Below are 17,237 nucleotides of genomic sequence, written 5' to 3'. Positions count from 1 at the left end.
CCCCCCTGGTCATGTCCACTCTTGAGTATTCTTAAAACACGTCACCATTGTGACTGTAAGATTAATGGGTCATTATCACCACACCTCAAAGAGGTGGTATCTAAACATATTTTGTAGCTCTACACAAAGTTTGATCGATTACATCACTAGTAAAACATCCGTCACACATGCTTGCAGGTTGTCCCATGAACAAATCCAGGAAACTTGCGGAATCCTGAAATACAGTAATGCAGTTCTACAAACGCACAAACTTCTACATACTGTACCTCCATATATAGCCAAGTGAATTGATATAAAGAGGAAATTACCATGTTTCTTCCACTTCGCTCAATCATTTTGTGAAAGAATATTTCTGACAGTAATGTAATCTAGATCTTTATTGTGTTGACAATTGCTTTGTAAGAGACTCTCTCCATGTACATCTGCTTCATGATGCCCTTTTATTTGCAGAGCACTGCTTTATGATGAGGGAAAGACATGAATACCTGTTCCTTTGTTCTTAAGCTTTAAGGAAACGTGTCATCTCTCAATGATTAACCCGTTGAGGATGAGTCCCCAGTATACTGTAAAACGAGAAATTTTCGCGTGCATTTTAATTTCGCGAATTTCGCGAACGCCAAAATTCGCGAAATTAAAATGCACACGAAAGTTTTTGTCTACACTACATGCATTGAACGCCAGTGGCAATTCGCGAAAATTTCATGCCGCGAAAAAGGCTGTCAGCTCCAATTCGCGAAAATTTCATGCCGCGAATATATCATGTTTTACAGTACTCGGGCAGGTGTCTATGGGAAATGCATGTTGTAGCAAAATCAGTCCGTTCTCAACGGGTTAACATTGTCACCATCTTTTGAAGTATTTACGGAGGGCATTTTATGAGATTGCATCAATCACTGCTTACCTTGTGATTGGGTTGGTCCAACCAAGAGGGATAAGAGCACTGCCAGCAGTGCTAGTGATGGAATGATCTTTCTTTCTCGCCTCCGATTGGTGGCCATTTTGTTTTGTATCCTCAGACAGCCGTCGTGGCCCAATCCTAGGTGTCCATGTTTTGTAATCCTGCCATGTGTTACTCTTTGTTTGTGCACAAAGCTGTTTGGTTCATGGCATTGGTGGCAGGCACAGCTGTGTGTCCAATCTCCGATTATTTCACACCTTGTCATTGTTTTGTTTTGCTGTTTCCAAAGCGCCCTCCTTGCTCCGCTTCTCCTCAGTGTTCTCTCAGTGATGTGTCCATTCACACGGCTGGTATGAAGATCTGTGAGAACACAGAATGGGAAAAACAAACAGAGCATAAATAGAACTCTTTCAGATGAGGTGGAGCATGATACATTCATGAATGACAATCAACAGATTCCCATCAAGAACACAAAATATCACAACTATTAACTACTGTAAAACATTGTCATTGTGTTCCCCTTCTTTCTGCTATTATCACTTAAGTTGTTCTTTCCTCCATTCTTTGAAATACTGAATTTCCATCTCCACAAATCCATTCTATCAAGACAGACAAATTAAATATCAGATGCTACCGTGACATCATCAAATGATCAGTATTAGTGCAACTTGTGCAAAGACTTAAAAACCAAATATCTCTCTCTTTCGCTTTTAAGTCACTTCTTATAATCTATACCAATTCTCAACTTAATTTTACTTCCTGAGATGAAACAAGGCTGTTGAAAAATGTATCTGCATCTTGATCCTCTACATGTATGTGTATTGTATAATGTTAGACCTCCTCTCACATGATATAATGTACACATTCATTTGTATGGTTAGAATTGAGCTTCATTTCCCATTCACTTGTAATACAGGAACCCTCAGATGCAATTTCATTTTTATCTATTATTTTTTTTTCAATCAGGAATGAAATGATACTGTAAAGGTCAATATTTTTGCGTGATTAATTTTTCGCGCTAAGCGGCTCAAAAACATTCACGAGTTCTTGAATTTGCAGTGTGGAATTGTCAACCCATTCAGAATGTGCAGAGAAAATTGTGAAGATATTTTCGCGGGTTCTAGAATTCGCACTGGCCAAAAGTAGCGTGAAACATGCGAAAATTAATGTACCACGAAAATTTCTGCAATTTCAGGAGTCATTTTCCTGAATATGAGTAATATTCGTATATAAGTTACTGTAGCAACTGCACACAAAAGATGATTAAATCTAAGTAAGATTCAATGCAAAGAATATACCAGTACTTTATTTTCCAGAGGGTGTAACTGACAGATGAATTACATTTGTGCAGTCTGTTCTATTTTTCCATTGCATCATTACCGTCTCTGTCCATTGCACATCACTACTTGTATACATCACTACTGACATGCCACTATTGGTTTAACTGTGAGTGTATAGTGAGACATTGCACCATCGAATAAAGTATTAACATGTACACGCTGGAGAAAACATGTATGGTGCTCCAATGCGGGCAACATCTCAAATGGTATTGGTAGCAAGCATTAGCATATATGAAGCACACCTTTTACATGTTACAGTTTACACTGTGTATCATCCAGTCTGCATTCAATGATATCTTCATGCATGGATGCAACATTATTTGATCTATAGCCATTTGAGAGAACCTCAAGGTCCAGTTCCACATACATCACATCACATTGGCATGGTTACTGAAGGTAACTTACGTATACAGCATACATTTACATTCATCTACATAACCTGTTCATGCGAGATTTTTAATATATCTTCATATACATTTTACAAGATAGGGAATGCTTTCCTCGGCAATGGATTTTAAAAATAGCCCAAACATGTTACATGATTTATGAAGGTGCAGATGGTGACTAAAAGTACTTAGTATAATGGTGATATTACATATCCACAGTATACCTGTGGATAATGTCATACCTGTGCTATAGATCAATAACAGTTAGTGTGAGCATGGTCAGCACATTCTGTGTATTGCTACTGAAGTGGGGAGGTGGGTTTGGAGTAGGAAAGGGAGAGAGAAAAAAAAAACTAGCTGATGATCACTGAGAGTCATATTGAGCCATACTTTTATTGCATCTAAAAATAGACACCATGCAAATGAAAAACTGAGTGAGTGCATGAGTGCATTCCCAGCTCCTCTTAACATCATTTGTCATACAGCTTTAGCATATGTATTGCAACCTGCAAGCCGCACCTTATCAAAAGCAATGAAGCATCGTGGGAAAATCTGATTAACAGAACAACTTTTTTGATTCAGGTTTTTTCCCTTTGTGTACTTTTTTTTTTTGCTGCATAGCTGTCACTCTGAAGAATCCTCCTGTGACAAGCAAAGAAGTGTTAAGTTGATGGTTCTCATGTTAAATAACACTACAAACAAGTACAATTTACCAGTACTGTCATATTTTCTTGTCATTTTGGTCATTTTCTTTTTGTGACATCCACAGTCAAACAAGCATTGCTTTCAAGCTGATTTCTTTTTCCCGAAATAACTTAATACCTTCTCATTGATGGTATAGCAAACAACATAGAATTTGTAAACAGTTCTACTGTACCATGAAGTGAGTGTGTACTTGATATCAACATACTGCACCATCATAGAACTATTAATATTTTAGCTGGCCATGTACACTGTTACTTTTTGTGCACACTGTATTTAGTGATTAGATTCAGTAGAAACCAAATGAATGAAATGAAATGTCTACACTTGAGTGAACATCCTTCTGCCTTTCAATGAAGAAAAAACAAAAGAAACAATATGCTCAGGAGGTGAACTGCTTGCATTCATCTCAACAATCTCACATGTTGATTGTTTTGCCATGCATCAGTATCAGCATTGGTGGCATAGAAAAGAAAGAGACCTGGTTTGACACACCCTCAGTGACCCCCTGGGGAGATTTTGGATCACCAACTGATCATTGTAATTGTGATTTTCTGCTGATGGAGCATTCATACGCCCCAGACAGTGACAATGGATCTCAAAATTGCTTCAGCCCTGTCCTATAGATGCATCACTCACAATCTGTATTCATTCTTTTTAGCTTTTGAAGACATTATCTGCCCCCCTATGAGCACCCGGTACCTTCAGAATAAATATTCTTTTTCTCTCCCTTCATCTTCTCCTATAGTTCTTATCTTCTTCTCCCATAATCTATGGGAATGAGAACTCCCAGCTTTATTTCACTCCGTTGTTATAAATCTATGCAGGGCATATGTCATGTGCTCACAATTTATCTAAAATGTCCAATTCAGACATCATTGTTCACTGAGTGGATCCTGCATATGGTGTAATACAACGCTGAAGAAGTTTATCAACCTTCTGCTACATCATAGGTATCAACAACAAAGCACAGGGAAGTATCATACCATATCTTAAATGCCGGTGTGTAAAGCACACTTTCAACCCTTAAATCAAAGGGCTCACAGTTTTAAGATTTGCTGAAGAAGTTGTCATCAACAGGTATCAACAATTACACTGTATAGCACAGGAAAATATACACTATATCTTCAATAAATCAGTGTATTAAGCACACTTTTAAAGGCACTCACAGTTTCAAGATTTAGAGAGTCACCTTCTGGTTCCTGCCAAGACCCGGATGAGCACTAAAGTGGTGCACCTATAACACTCAACTATTCAACACTGTACTAACTATGCACACTATGAAGACAAGACAATCAGCCTCAGATTGTAGATGATGATGATGATGATCCACAGCATTTGTATGGCGCCATATATCTGTCACAGAAACATTCAAAGGCGCAGACTCCTCCAAGACAGTTAGCAATTAAATGCCTGGTGAAAAATGTGAGTCTTGAGTGAGGCTTTGAAGTGATCCAGTTTGTCAATGATGCCACATCAAAGATGTTAGACCATTATTATCCTCATCTTTACTTAACTGTTCAGATTTAAATTAAAGAAAAGAAGAAGAAGAAGAAAAAGAAAGAAATCCTCTGCTCAACATGGCAGAATCAAATGGTTCTTCCAAGCTAAAATTCTTGCTTTCTGAATTTAACTGAACCCCATATACTTCACAAGCTACATCATGACCATCAACTGCCTTGCAAATATATGAGGACAAATCAATCATACTGAATGTTTGCTAAATTGTAATTCGTTCCCATAAAATGTGCAGCTGGCACAGACAAAGAAAACTCTATGACTACAGGTAAAGGCTATGTGTGTTTAATATTTTGTTCAATTTATCAATACTATAATCTAATCACATGTATAGCTATGCAAAGTATAAGAGTTCTTGTGAGAAAAAAAATAATGGCAAAAAAAAAAGAGTAACCACATCTTCTATAACTCTATACATCATTAAGGTCTTCAGGGAAGACTAGTCACCAAGCTTCGCCAATTGCAATATTGATCAAATACATTGTCTGACATTCCTGCTCTGTACAATGGTTTACACAGACACAAACATTCCATCAAATTAATATGACTGTGCAATATAGAAGCAATTTTACACATCTGTATAGGATTGGTTTAGGGCGCAGATGCCAATAGGAAAATTACGCACACACGATTTGTGTACCAACATACACTGTTATCAAGATATTGCTTCACGCCGAACACAGAAGCTAATTTGAAAGTAATGCAGTCTAGTAGTGTGCTTTTTCAACTCCTGAATTCAATTTGTGTTCAAGAATCTCTTTAGATTTAAAAACAATGGGCTCTAATGCAGATCAGAAGTAGTTCTAGGGGAGTAGCCCTAACTTTGCATGAGAAATCCACCCACCCAGCAGATGAATCACAAACAATTTGAATGCATTCTTCATACCTACATCTATGGGTGGCATGCCAAACTGTATTGATTTACATTAGGTGTAACCTGCAGACTTTAGGTATGGCCATGAAGAGCAAATCTCTGCAATCAATATCACCACATCATAGCCCATATGAAACCAGTGGGTATACTTTAAATTGTAGACCAGCTCTCTCACACAAACATGCCCAGCATTTCTGGGTCTATCTATGCAATGTTGGATGCATCCCTCAATATTTGAACTTTGACATGACACCTACAGAAACCACACTGAATATGATTTCACTGATGCCGTTAGGGCAGCAATTAAGCAAGTACAGAGAGAGAGAAAGAGAGAGAGAGAGAGAGAGAGAGAGAGAGAGATAATGATGTGAGAGACTTGGTGAAGAAGCACTCTCCATGAGTCAACATCTTGCATAGATATGAAAGGAAATTGTATTTGATCAAGAAAACATACAAGTATCACCCATTCTGTAATACCCTGCCAGTGGCGGATCCAGGGAGGACCGCAACCGGCGCACGCCCCCCCCCCCTTTATTTTTTTGTTGAAACAAAAGAAATAAAAAGAAAAAAATGGGGGGAGGGTTGCGTGCGCGCCCACCCCCTTTAATTTTGTAAACGCGCCCCCTCTTTACGGAATTCCTGGATCCGCCCCTGCCTGCCCATGCTTTTCAATGATAAGGTCATTTCAACCTACTATTAAAGAGTTCTGTGATATAACTTGATACCATTTGCATGCTGTTCTATAAGATAATGTACAAGTTCATAGTCTAAATCCAGGGTATAAGCGGCTAGGTCTCTAGATTTTCTTTCATATTCCTTTAAATGCCGACAGAAAATGTTTCATTGTCCTGAAATGGAGACTACAGATATGCATCTTCTATCCAACAGAAGAAGTCATACCAAAACTGATGATAATACTTGCTCTTTTCACTCTAGTCTATATCTGTGATGAATAACCTAGGTCTAAAAATTAGACCATTCTCATCGCTCACCCAGCTGGTATTAAGCAAACATATTTGACAAGTGAGAAAGATGAATCATTCTCAGCAGATATGATTATATTATTCTGATCAATTATGACACAAAGGTAACTTGTAAGTGAGAAGTATATGCCATGTATGCTATCTAGTGATGTAATCCTGTAACTATATGTTAAATGATATCCATTTATGAGCACGTACAACACAATTTAGTCTCTATATGCGCTGATTTTTTTGAAAAGTAGGCAAATCGAGTACCTATTATATATGTAATGAACAAGAAATGGTTAAGCATTTTGTGTGTTTCCTCACAAGTAGGTCAGAGTGCCACCAGACAATTCCTGGTAGGGTAATGGAGAGGAAATTCCACAGCCAAACTGACACCACCTCTCCAAATGCTCAATGCATCATGGTTTTAAACTAACAATATATATATATATATATATATATATATATATATATATATATATATATATATATATATATATATATATATATATATATCTATATGCTGTTTGAATATGACAGTACTGATCTGCAGTTAGCAATGTCCCAGGAATGAGTGTGAGCCTGCTTTATTCTGACAGCTGTCACCTCAAAGATTCATTACCCATTGCTTACTGGTACTTTTATTCCAAAATCTATACTAAAAACTACAATGTGAAGTATGCCAGCAAATTCTGCATTTTAGGTGCATTTCTGTTGTTTTGTTTTTTCTAAGGCTAAGATTGGGAAGCTGTACACACTGGAAAATAAAACAACAACTTGGCATCACCACGGTAACACAGTGACCTCAGGGCCTAATTATCTCTGCTTTGATTCCCAGTGCAACTAGATATTGTTGAATAATATATACCTCACAAATCTGTAATCATCTACAGAATTTGAAAGAAGGCACTACTATAGTACAATGCAGTACAGAAATTAATTTTGTTTCAAGGTTGGGAAAGATTTCATATGATTGCTTCAATGTATTGCCCATTGGCAGCTAAAATCATATCTCAGAATATATTACTGTAGGTCCCCAATTGTATTTCCTGCTTTCCAAAGCTGTCATTCACTTTGTGAATAGCGGAAAACATCAAAAAGAAAGGAGTTTAAAAGTTAATACATGGTCAAGTGTTTGTCATTTAATGGATAAAAAAAGAACAAGCAAAGACTGAGAGACAAAAAAAAGTGTTTGAAACAATTATCATAGTTACTACCATAGTTGATTATTAAGGAAAACATATCTAGCAGAAAGCCAGACTTTGTGACCACTAGCTCAACTTTAACCACACATGTTATTTGCAAACATACATAAACGTGGTCAAGAAATGGAGAAGTTACAGCTGACTTTAAATAAAATTGATACACAGAAGAATTGATTTACCAGCAAATCTAATCAGTAGTTTGACAAGAAATACAAGGTTTTTGCACTGCAGTATTAGCCATAGCTCCATATTTTGGATATAACACTCCTACTGAAAGAAATATGAAGTTTGGAAATTGCACATAATGATAATACTCATCGATAACAATACTGATAACAAGCAGAAAGAAACCTCAAAGAAATAAGAGATTGTTTGTAATAATGCTCTTCAAAGATTTACTATCATAATATTTCATTTTTGCCTTCATTTCCGGTGAAAAATGTTCAATTTCTAAAATTGACACAAACGTCCAATGTCATCATGAAGCAAGAATGAAATTTGTTCAGTGAGGTGAAGAGAATCCATTCAATTTGACCAGCATTGATACTCACCTGATTCCACATCGATAAACTGTCCTTCAAAATCAAAATGCTCTCACAGTCCAAAACTGCTCACAAATTACACTCGGGATTCACTCATGCATGAAGCAAAAAATAAGCAAGGATATCCATATTCTTGTATGGTTTTATAGCAAAAAAGAAAAATTCTGAGAGAACAGACGGCAGATGTAGGCAAACACAGCCAGTCTTGGAGCATCAGACTGCTATTAAAACGCAGGCATGTAGTGTCGCACACCCAACAATGCCTCCTCTGAATCAATACTGCACGGTTCACAAGCATTGGCTGGTAATCAACACGGGATAACGTGATAGCACTGGAGAAAGGCAAGACAGGGACCAATCAATGAACTCCCACTATGTGCCCACAATCATAATGGGATTCGAGGGAAAAAATCTTGTCCCACCAGCTTGAGACCAAGTCTGCCCTTGGGGTTCTCAGGAATCCAGTCATCATGAGGAAGTACGATGTCATCTTGGAAGGCTGGTGTCTCCAGACCAATCAATATGTTTGTTTACTCAGGGTTTTTGTCAAGCGGGACAAGAAGAATGTCTTCCAGATACTCACAATACACTGCAGTTTTCCAAGGGTTTGATTTTTCTTTAAAGTGCAATATTAGCTTAGCTTTCTTCTTAGACTGCTTTGCAGATAAGACATTGCTCACCTCTGGTAGGAAATAAAAAGGGTTACTGTTAAAGTGAAAGTGATGATCGAAAGTCGCAATCACATGACCAGAAGAGCTATTAAAAACTGTCATCTTATTTTCTTGTCATTACATCAGATATTCACTGATCTGATGATTTCACAAGACATTTTCTTGTCAACTTTAATCTCCTTGGTAAGCATCCCCACATGCTGCATTAATTTCAGTTCCATTAAGTATTGTGGGTATATTGTTGTCCTTTTCTATTTGTGTGTGTGTGTGTGCTTGCTGCTGTGGGTACTATTAAATAATATTAATCATTCTTTATTATCATGGAGGACAGCTACAGCTATGATGATGCTTACTATGGACTGGATGATATGAACTGTGAATCTTCAGATTGGCCACACACTGAAGATAGTATCATTTCAATTCCTTTCAATGAGCTTGTTGAGAATAATCAGATATGGAAAAAGGGAAGGGATGTTAGTGTACAAAAGCAATGTTCTACAGCTTAATATAAAATGCCTTTATAATAGAAGGTTTTGACTGAACATATTCAATTTCCACATCACTCACATTTAGTAAAATTGTTATAAGACTATGTAAACATCAGCCCTACTCACATATTTATTATTCTGTCTTTTTCTACAGTAATTTCAAGTATTTGATAGCTATCTTAATGTTTTCTTCTCAAACAGTCTTTGAATATACAACTGCTAGCCTCCACTGTCATAAAACTTCACTCTAAAGCAAGGTAAAAACCATTATAGCTATTAAAAATCATGAAAGCCACAGAAGCATGCTGCCTTCATGGCTGTGAGACGAGGACTACTAAAGTACACATTGTTGTTGCTTTTGATTCCCTTCAGGAGTGATCGTCATCCATCCTTCCATCAGATTAATGGCATGTCTTTGTCTTGTCACTCCCTTTGTCCCTAAGTCTTTTATTACATATTTCTTCTTTTTAGCTCCCCCAGCAAACCTTTGAACCATTTATAAAGCAATGGCCAGTCTCCCTTTTTCCCTAAGTTTTTCACAATCTCTCTTTCTCTGAGCTCTGTCTTTTCTTTCCCCTCCTTTCCAATGGATCCCCTGCCTCTCTATCCTTTGCTCTCTCTCTCTCCCTCTCTCCATCTCTCTCTCTTTCTCTCTCTGTTTCTGTAAGTATTACATCATGTGTTTTCATGTATTACAGCAGCTGTCATTACTTAAGGTCAATCCAACAACTCCTAAAATAACATTTGTCTTTCAGTTCCATTATTCTGGCTTTCAATCTCTCAGATCTATAACAATGCCACATCCATCTATGCACCTGATCATGATAAACATGGGATCTATTTCTCCCTTTTAAAAAGGCTTGTTATGTCTGTAACACCTAACTGTTGTTAAAGCACACCTCATCTAGATCTCATTTTCCCCTCATGTTGCCTACAGTTCTCTCACTCCTTCTCTCAGTTTAGATCATCTGTGTATTCACCCTTTCCATTGCAGTCATAATTCTTACTCATATTGCAATTACTTTCCATGCAAGCATGAAATATAATTTATTAATTGTGTGATAACCTCTTGGTCCAATGCACCATTCAGCCAAGCATATTGCATGGAGTCACAGTACTCCACCTTTGATACCACACTGCAGCCACCCATCTCCCGGTGCAGCCGTCAGTCTGCAAATCTTCCACTCACTGCCGTGTTTGCATTGCCCCTAACCCCTTCAATGGTTATCCACACAACCAGTGGAAGAGGTATGGGCTGGATGAGAGGCCTTCTATTCAGTGATATTTACTCTCCAGTTCTATTTCAGACAAACTGCTCTCACCGTAGGACAATAGTAGGCAAACAATGACTATTTGACAGCGTTAGACGATAAAGAGTTTTTCATTAACAGCCTCATTAATAGCTCAGCCAAGCACTATACCCTTTCAGTATGTGAAGAATAGACAGTCAAAATGTCTAGCAATCACAAGCTATGTAACTGTCCAAATCCCTGACCACTGGCCATTAACTTATTAATTTGATCTAATTTGTACAATTCACATTATTGTTCACTTTTGGATACAATTATATCTAATTTCTTTCAATGTAATGTATGTAGCAATTTAATGATATCGGTGTAAGATTATAGTTGGAGTAGCAGGCCTCAAATTAACCGACGGCCACTGACGGCCATGGCCGTCGGTGCCCCTCTCGTTGGCCGCAATGCCTTTTTTTCCTTGATCAAAGTTACAGCCCCAAAAAAAGTGCCCTTTTTCTTGTGGCCGTGGTGCCCTTTTAGAATGAAAGTTATTATTCATGACGTATAATATGCCCTTTCTCAAAGTCTACACTTTAATAAGCTTGAACAACTTTCCTGATCTCAAATATCATACCTTCAGTTCACTCGCGTCCCAATATATCTGATTCAAACTCAAAATATCTTTCCGAGATACGATACGACGTGTAGAAGTCTACGTACATGTACGCCCGACCGGCTTTTACCGTCCCGACTGCCTCCGCAGCGCAGCGGCCATAGAGCTACTAGCTCGGCAGTGGCGGGCCGGAGCAAGTGGTCGCAAGCCATGCTAAAAAGTGCCAGGCCTGTCGGACGGCTGCGAGCATTGTCATCTCTCTCGCTCTGCATTCATGCCCGCCCGCATGCTCAAAGCAAAATGGCGCCGGAAGTGCTCCAAAGCGAGCGCGGCGTATGCGTTGAGAACATACAGTGGTGGGGAGGAGAAAAATCTCTTTGTACAGAACCTACATCGTATTGCGTATGGCCTACTGCCTAACGTCGTCTGCTGCGGAGAGATCTTATGCGTGCGTGCGCTGCTGGAGTGTAGCAGCACGGTCGATAGCACACAGCTCTATGGGGCATTCACATCACGTATAAACACCCAACATGCCCTTTCCAATGTGGCCTTGGTGCCCCTCTGACTGACCTAAGTGCCCTGGCCTCTTGGAAAAAGTGCCCTTTTCTAAATGGCCTTGCCCCTCCAAAATCCTATTTCGAGGCCTGGAGTAGCAACGTTGAAGAATAAAATTACAAGTTAACAGCTTTGCGATGGGCTTAATTGGCATACCCATGAAGAGTACTATAAATTACTCACACACTTTTATTGACATTCTTCTATAAGATTCAAGGTAGACATTTATTCTTTCTTCAAAGGAGAAAACAGTACCAGTAATCAACTCTTTGATCTCTTAAATGAATTATTTCATACTGTGACAAACTGGATGAATATTCCACTAATATTTCCTTTGTCAGTCTGATATTGGTACAGTTTACATTAAGGGTTAATATTGCAATAACAAAGAAAGCAATTACTTTTATTTGCAGATGCAAATGATTTTTAGTAATCAAGCAATATATTCCAACCCCTTTTAAGCATCCAAAAAGGTAGAGTTTACATGCCTATCACAAAAGGCTCTAGAAGGAAAATGACATGCACAATGGATGGTTGATTGGGGAGGGGGAATTGAACAACTGAATACAATGCCCTTTCCTGTAATAGATAATGCACCTGACGGTACTCCATCAATGACACAATGCACTCGTTCGTATACAGTGCATGCCCTGACCAAATGGGCTTCACTGACCAAAATGGCTTTACTGACCACAAAGGATGGACGTTCCCCTCCACGAGCGTTCGTTGGATTCTGTTGCTATGACGACCCTTCCTCTCAGATGAATTCAATGCCACTATAGCTGAGAGTAGGCAGCCTGCATAAAGGCCGCACCATGCATTAATTTGCTCTTCACTGTTAACTCCAAGCATTAAGCTGGGATGGGCTATCGGGCACTCACAGTGTACAGAAATTGAGGATATTAGCATTTTATTTGTGGGATGGATCGGAGTATCACCAAAATGGAGTAATAATAAGCCCACCACTCCACTCTTCCACGTCTCTTATCTGTGATCCAATGCATTTGTCCGATTCAATTAGGATGGGGAAATTGAAACTGACACACTCAGGATCTACATTCAATTGGGGTAGTCAAGAGTTTTCCTATTTGTTCGTGATCATCAACTGTTTTTCAATTAGACTAAGTTACAGCTAAGCATAGAAAGACTATTAAATGTAGAAGTGATAGAATGATGTCTGCATGTGCAGTAGCTGTATAAAGTTTATACTATCAAATTATTGGCACTAAAATAATGCCATAATGCAAAGTGGTTTAGAAGAAGAAAATTTCAAAGTATGTGTACATGAATGCCGTTGATGCTACAATGTTGTATTGGATAGATGAGTTGAGAGACATGTTTTCACAAGACTGAATCCATTTCGTATCATATACAGTAGTTGGCAGGCATTACAGAGAGAAAAGTGGTTGCTTTTGCAAATAAATACTCAACATGAAGAGTTGTAGGTTTACACAAAAAGCTGCATGCACAGTATAATCAACAGGTAGGTGCAATGAAATCAGTTCACAGAATATGCCATTTTCACTCCACACACACACACACACCACTCCCATTTGTGCTAGATGCATTCGTAGCATCCAAACACAGATGAATTCACAGCAATTAAACTGATGAGGTGGAAGACATAGGCACGACGTTGCAAAAAGTCACGAACGCAAAGCTCAGAGCACAAAGCATCATGGAGCACCCATTCCATACAAGATGCAATGATACACGAGAGTGAGACATGAGTGAGATGTAAAAGCGTCCGTCAAATGTGCTTCAATAAACGCTGGCATGTGATGGAAGCTGAAAGTGCAGTACATAGTAGCTATTATCATAGAGTAACGGTAGATGTTTGAATCATTAACAAGCTTCCCGACATTTCAATATTTCAGTTGTTTCGCTGAAAATCAAATCATTATTCAGCAAAACTTGGTTAACAGAATTTAATAGGCTGGCAGAAGACAAAACCCTTTTCAATTAATTGACAATTATATGTATTGGGTTGTTGTTGTTGTTGTTGTTGTTGTTGTTGTTTTTTGGCTTTCATCTCACATTACCTATTTAACACATTAATTTAGCGGAAAAAAAACCCACAAAAAGTATGACTTCTTTATATACTGTAACAATTAAGATAACAAGTGCTATCTCTTACCCTGTATAATGAAAATAAGGTTTGAAACTTTATAGATATACATGCAATATCTGATTGGTCTTCATAGAGTTCATGACATGCAAGTCAGGGCTGCAATAAATGATTATATGACATCAATGTATGAAGACATTTGGAACAGAGTTACCAGCGGAAGCAGATCTAATGTTATTAAGACGTGCAGTAATACCAAAGCAGTTTATTTTTATCTGGGTAAATGTGATAAAAATGTATAAAAGGAAATATGGAATTAGATTTGAAAACTGACAAGATGGTACAGTGAGAGCTTTCACACACAAACTGCTCAAGTTCCTTGTTGTCATAACCCAGTTGGAAAATGCATTACATGGTAGAATTCAACAGGGGCAGTTCCTAAGCAAAGTCTGATAGCAAACATACTGTATGTGTGCCTACTGACTTGGCAAATAATGCTCTGTTACCATAACAACAGGGAGTAATTCAAATTCCCGTGTGTCCTTTATATGCAAGCTTTTTCAAAGTATATGATGTCTGTCTATATGCAAAAATAATCTTTGGTTGGTTTGGTTTATTTCTGCATTTTCTTTCTCCAAATACAATAATCTGCATGCAGAACATTTATAAAATTCATACATGTATTTGAAAGATATCATCATGCATTATGATTTGTACCATATGGCTTGCATGTAAAAGGCATCCGAGGATATGCTACACTGGCAAAATTCCAACTTTATGTGATTGTATTGACCGTGAGTTGTGTCAGCTTGATAACCAGCATAAAATATGAGGAAACTACTTATAACAAGTTTGTTTACCAAAATTCCTATGATACACAAATATATACAATCTTCCTTCAAAGAAAAATTGATTTCATAGTCAGTGACACACAGTGACTTGATCTATATTGTCATATTAGCCATTTCTTCCTAAATCCATGATTGTTTGACCTGAAGTAACTGATACCACACAAATGTGTATAGACAGGGTTTTGATCAAAACATTCTCTTGACTAGCAAAGTGTTACAATTTATGAGGCATCTTGAACAAATACATCTTCTTCAATGTGTTGAATACTGATGGAACCTGCTATTCATGTATTATTCTTTAAGCCTTTTCACATCTCACTAGTTTTGCCAGCAGTTTCACATCTCACTAAGATGCACATTCATTGCAACATTTTCATGTAAAATACTAAGCTTTTTATTAGCAATCATGCACATATTTCCTTATTTGCCTGTGTCCTTCACCGAGTGTAATATACACATCTTATTGTGATCAGTATTAATAGATAACATGCCAGTATTTATAGTACTTACGTACATCCCAAGATTATCTATGCAGAAGATTTTGGCATTGATAAAATCTAATAAAAATTACATTATTAAGGTCCGCAGACTAGAGGATTTTTCAACATCTTACAAACAACTGACCTTTTCATTGACATTTACCTTGAAAAGGGTGGCACTGATGGAAACCAACACTGTTATATATTTCTCACCTTGTTCTATGTAATTAAGCTACAGTACTGCCAAATGGGTTTCAGTGGTCACAGGAGCGAGCTTTTTGCTGTAAGAGGTATTGATTTGTGCAGCTGCCAGAGTCAAGGGCAGATGGTTGAGTGCAGTCTAGAGCTAATATTATGGACACACTGAGGAATGATACTCTTATTGGCCCATGTCTAATGAAGACACAGATGGACAGTGATCAATAGTTTGCGGGTCATGGTATCTGATGTAATGCTCTCTAGTGCAGTGGTGCATGAGTAAGTGAACTTTACCCTCAAGATTCTGCCATCCATTTACATCATCACATTGATAAAAATGCCCTGATTAGTTATATCAAAGTAATTGTGTCATATGTCACCAAAAGTCATCATGAAATCATCTGCCCATCTCCAAGAATCAGTTCAAAAGAGTCTGGCACATCTTGATTGCACAGCATCACATACTGTAGATCCTTTTTTCAAAATAACACTCTTCATTTCTGAAATCAATGTTGCTGTATCATCATTGGTGTAGATAATCATTTGTGTGTGTGTGTGTGTGTGTGTGTGTGTGTGGCCAGTCAAACTGTCATTTTGAAAGACTACACAGCTAATTCACATCTTATACAACAAACCAACATTAGGTCAGTTGCTAGACTTGAGAAATTGATCCAATTATTGATAAAAAAGTGCCCCCATTACTCAGTGATATTCCATCATCACTGGTATAGATCTGTTTCTAGTGGTCGGTCTGTTGTACAGCCCACACATAATATTATTCAGATAATTTACACCGGATAAAACTGACTACAAAACAATTGGCAGAAGCCCTTGCTCCCTCATGGTATACTATCAAGTAAGATATTTTTCATGACATTAATTTTTTGTAAATTAGTGCTGACGGCCATTTTCGCACAAGAAATTTTCGCTAATTGTCACTGGCATTCAATGCACATAGTGTAGACAAGACCTTTTGCGAGCATTTTTATTTCGCAAGTCTTGGCTCTAATGAAATCAAAATGCATGCAAACATTCCGGGTTGTACAGTATGATGGCTTTGAAGGTATAGAAACTCTCGTCGGATATTGGTGTTGAGGAGAATAGTAATGTATGATAACTTGCAATGAAAACTTAATACAAAAACTCAAATGCAACATTTTTCCAAAACCATATCATCACATGGCATGCATATATATGAAGTGCTACCAGACATGATGAAAAAATGCATTATGTCTGCTCAGACTTTCGTGCATGCATTGAGATGTAAAACAAAGTCTTTAGATTTCTAGCGTTCTACTGTTAGATGGTGTATAAAACTGTTACACTTGATCGTTGATATAAAATGTATGTGACTTCTGAAGATATTTAAGTGTTTGAGGATCACTTCATTCACATCTATCATTTGGGATGGATGATAATGTTATCACAATTCAAGAAATTCATATGAATGCAGTTTCTCACTCTGGTGTCATATAAAGGTCACAATATTGATGCAATTATAATTTTCACCAAGGTATGACTTAGGTTTGTAGAGAGAGAGAGAGAAAAAAAAAAAGGTGATTTGCTTTGTGGATATTAGCAGCTTAGGAACCAATCCTGAAACAGACAAATGACGCTCACTTCAGCTGCTTTCTTTCACACTG

The sequence above is a fragment of the Diadema antillarum genome, unplaced genomic scaffold (genome assembly GCF_040938485.1).
Source record: "Diadema antillarum isolate AM-2024a unplaced genomic scaffold, OU_Dant_1.0 seq00000368_RagTag, whole genome shotgun sequence".
Taxonomy (NCBI): Eukaryota; Metazoa; Echinodermata; class Echinoidea; order Diadematoida; family Diadematidae; genus Diadema; species Diadema antillarum.
Note: the sequence above shows the minus strand (reverse complement) of the source record.